General features: G+C 44.0%; 1 pseudogene; it reads right to left on the bottom strand.

Annotated features, from left to right (window-relative positions):
- Positions 1-3,250: 3,250 nt before the first annotated feature.
- Positions 3,251-3,538, bottom strand: LOC114621072 (annotated as a pseudogene).
- Positions 3,539-3,859: the final 321 nt, after the last annotated feature.

Consider the following 3,859-nt stretch of genomic DNA (forward strand, 5'->3'; position numbering starts at 1 on the left):
CTGACATTAAAATTTGTAACTTTCTTTTAAGCTGGTCAATTTTAACTTGTAGAAACTTGTATCCATCCTGCCTATGTTTCATGTAATTTTTTTTTAAATGTATCCCACTTATTTATTTGTGTGTGTGTGCAGGCACAAGTAGACGGGGTATACACATAGAGGTAAAAGACAACTTTGAGGAATTGGTTCTCTTCCTCCACCATGTGGATCTTAGAGCACCAACTCAGCCTGTCTGGCTTGACAACAAGTATCTTTACTCACTAAGCCATCTTGCCAGCCCTTGCCTATTCTTATTTTAATGGAATGTGTCCCTTAGTATTGTCCTATAAAAAGGTGTAGGACACACATCCCTACTGCATCTATCCTTGTTCTATCTTACCACTTCTGGTAGTTTTGCTGGGCCTATAATCTTAAGAAGTCAGTTTCTTCTGGGCGGTGGTGGTGCACGCCTTTAATCCCAGCACTTGGGAGGCAGAGGCAGGCAGATTTCTGAGTTCGAGGCTGGCCTGGTCTACAGAGTGAGTTCCAGGACAGCCAGGGCTACACAGAGAAACCCTGTCTCGAAGAACAAACAAACAAACAAAAAACCAAACAAACAAACAAAAAGAAGTCAGTTTCTTTCAGGTTTGTGAAAGTATTGTCTTCCAGCTTCTAGGGTTGCTCATGAAAAACAAATCCAAGTCACCTTCATGCTTGTTCTTTTTGGAAAGGCCCATTTCGTGCCTCTGGAAGTTATAGACTCTGTTTGTTAGAGGTTTCTGAAATCTCACACAGTGTGTCTTAATGAGAGTCCATGATATTTGTTGTTCAGAACACTCCTCCATAGGATGTCAAATCTGAAAACTCATGTCACTCTTGCCTGATTGAATGTCATTGTTGGTGACCTCTTGGTTTATCTGCTATTTTCCAGGGAGCCTACTGGAGTTCCTGAGTTCCAGGTCAATATTCTTCCCTCCTGTCTTTTGTGTGCTGAGCAACCCCTCTACCGCTGCGCTGCACTGTCAGCATGCCTGCTTGTTTTTATTATTTATTTATTTATTTATTGTTTTTTTTTCGAAACAGAGTTTCCCTGGCTGTCCTGGAACTCACTCTGTAGACCAGGCTCGCCTCAAACTCAGAAATCTGCCTGCCTCTGCCTCCCAAGTGCTGGGATTAAAGGTGTGCGCCACCACCGCCCGGCTTGCCTGCTTGTTTTTAAAAACATGTACTACTGTTGCATTTTTTTCCAAAAATTTTTAAATTTCCCTAAACAGAAAAAAAAGTTTAGCCAGGTGGCAGTGGTGGCACGTACCCTTAATCCTAGCACTGGAGAGGCAGAGGCAGGAAGATCTCCGAGCTTGAGGCCAACTTGGTCTACAGATTTGAGTTCTAGAAAAGCCAGGGCTACACATAGAAACCCTGCCTGGAAAAACAAACACAGGACAAAATAAAACTAAACAAATCTCCCTAAGCTGTTTTATTATAACCTGTTTCTGTTTCACAGCTACAATGTTGCCTATAACTTGCTAAGGGAGTTAGCAATCATTTTTGTCTGATCTTTGGTCTTTCATCCTCTCCTGTATAGCCTTTCCCCCACCATCCTAGTTTTTCTTATTTAATAAGTCAATTTTCAAAGTTTTCCTCAGATAGCAGCTGTGGTCAGAGTTAAGAAGTGGGAGAAGCATTGTGGGTAGGTGAATGAGCTAGGATCTTCATGGGAGGAGCTGGCCAGCTCACCAAGGGTGGGTCAGTGGACTGCTCAGATTTCAAAAAGAATCAGCAGGGAGGGTGAGCAGTTGGCAGGCCCTGGACCCCCAACATTCTAGATGCATACATTTTCTGAATCTATCTTTAGAACACTTCCAGGCCCGCAGCTATGCCAGCAGCTCCTGAGAATTCTGTCTCCAGAAGCAATTGCTCAGCCAGGAAGAAGGCAGGAAACGGCTCCAGCAGCTAACTATAGGACTTCTCTGCAGCTCTCTGCCAGCCTTCCTTATTTTAGCAGCAATAACTAAAAACACCTTCTCAACCCCAGTTCCAGAATTGGAGCTGCCATTTCCTGAGTCAATTTTCTTTTTTCTTTTCTTTTCTTTTCTTCTCAGGATTTCACAGTGTAAATCCTGTTGTCAACCTCCTCCTTGTTAGACTGGGGCTTTACGTTCTTTCTGCCCCCAAGGCTGATTTCCAGCCTGTTCACTCTCTTTCCAGCCTCTAGGATCAGTTTTGCTGCTGTCTTTCTTCTCGACCTGTGTAAACTTCTGTGCTTTTCAAAATCTCTGTTCTTTAGGCCTTTGTAGAAGGGTTTCAGAAGAAGTCAAAATGAGGTGAGATAGTCTATCCTGTTCTATGACTTTGTTTTCTTAATTGAGACAGAGTCTATGTATAGTACAGGCTGCCCTCAAACCTGCGATCCTCCTGCATCAGCCTCAGCATGAGTCAGCTATTCACAGGGCTTATTTTAAATTTAAAAATATATATATACATGTGTTTATTTTGTGTGTCATACTTGTCACAACACACATACAGAGGTCAGAGGACAACTGTTCCTGAGAAAGATGAACCGGTTCTTTCTTTCCATCATGTTAGGCCTGGGGATCAAATTCAGCATCAAGACCAGTGGCAAGTGCTATTACCTACTGCTAGACCCACAGGATCTATTTTGAAACTCACATCTCAGTTCACCGTTCCTCTCCTGTAGCCAGCAGATCTAGCTGCCTACATTTTCTTGACTTTTCCCATTCTTTCATGTGACAGAGGATGCTCATAGCTAGCTGGTACTTTTTTTTCCAAGACCCAGAATGTCATCTCAGGAGATCTTGACTAGCGGTACAGTTTGGTCACCAAACACATGACTTCTTGCTTTCCTCATCTCAAGTTTGCTGCTGTTGTCTGGACCATCATTAATCTTCACATCTGGGAATGGCTTTTCAGAAAGTCAGTGTCAACTGATTCAACCATGGAAGTCAGTTAAGCAAATGTTGGAGAAATGAGTTGTAAATAAAATAATTTGTTCCTTAGGCTCAACTTGTCAAAAAACATTTTTTTTTTTTTTTACAAGGCAGCCTTGGCAGAGACTTTAAGTACAGAATTTTCATCGGTTTAAGTTGGGACCTAGACGGCTCAGGGAAGAAATCCATCCAAATTTGCCAAAACAATGGCTGGAGGAGTCAGGGAAAAGCCGCATCCTTGACGCGGCCTCAGAATCTTCAAACAGCACACTGAAACCAGCTGGACCAGGTTTAAAATTTAATGCCTGTCTGGTCTGGGTTCCTCACTTCCGCCACTGTCGGGTCCACTGCTCTGAGGTTAGAGTTTTCTGCTCAAAGGCATGGATGTGCCGGAGCTCTTCAGCGGGAGCTCTTCAGCTACGCACTTGTTCACCGCACTTGTTCACCAGCCGGTGTCTCTGAAGCAGTGGCTTTCCCTCGAACTTAGCCGATACCACCAGGACTCGGAAGCTGGTCGTGCAACGGTTCAGAGTCATGTCCTCCACCTCCACATGTTCTGCCTCCAGGTCCTGCCGCAGCTTCTCACGGAGGTAGTCGGCGCTGAGTTCCATGACCACAGCCCGGCGGGGCCACAGCCCGGCATCAAAAAACATTTTTGATAGTTCTCTCCCTCTTGATACTTTCCCTGGGAAACAATGTGTTTGTTTAGTAATATGCAAGTCTGCCTAATGGCACAAACCACTTAAACATTAATCTCAGTCAAATAAGGATGGTTTATTGAACGTCACACCCCAGGATTGACTGATCAAGGCCATGGGTCAGACTTGGGAGCTGACTGTGACATTGAATCAAGATCCCATAGGGCTTTTTAAGCTTGAGATCCACAAACATCTATGCCAAGTTATTCTGCCAATCGGGATTTAGGGATAGGA

This window comes from Grammomys surdaster, unplaced genomic scaffold (assembly GCF_004785775.1).
Source record: "Grammomys surdaster isolate TR1022 unplaced genomic scaffold, NIH_TR_1.0 172, whole genome shotgun sequence".
In the NCBI taxonomy this organism is placed as follows: domain Eukaryota; kingdom Metazoa; phylum Chordata; class Mammalia; order Rodentia; family Muridae; genus Grammomys; species Grammomys surdaster.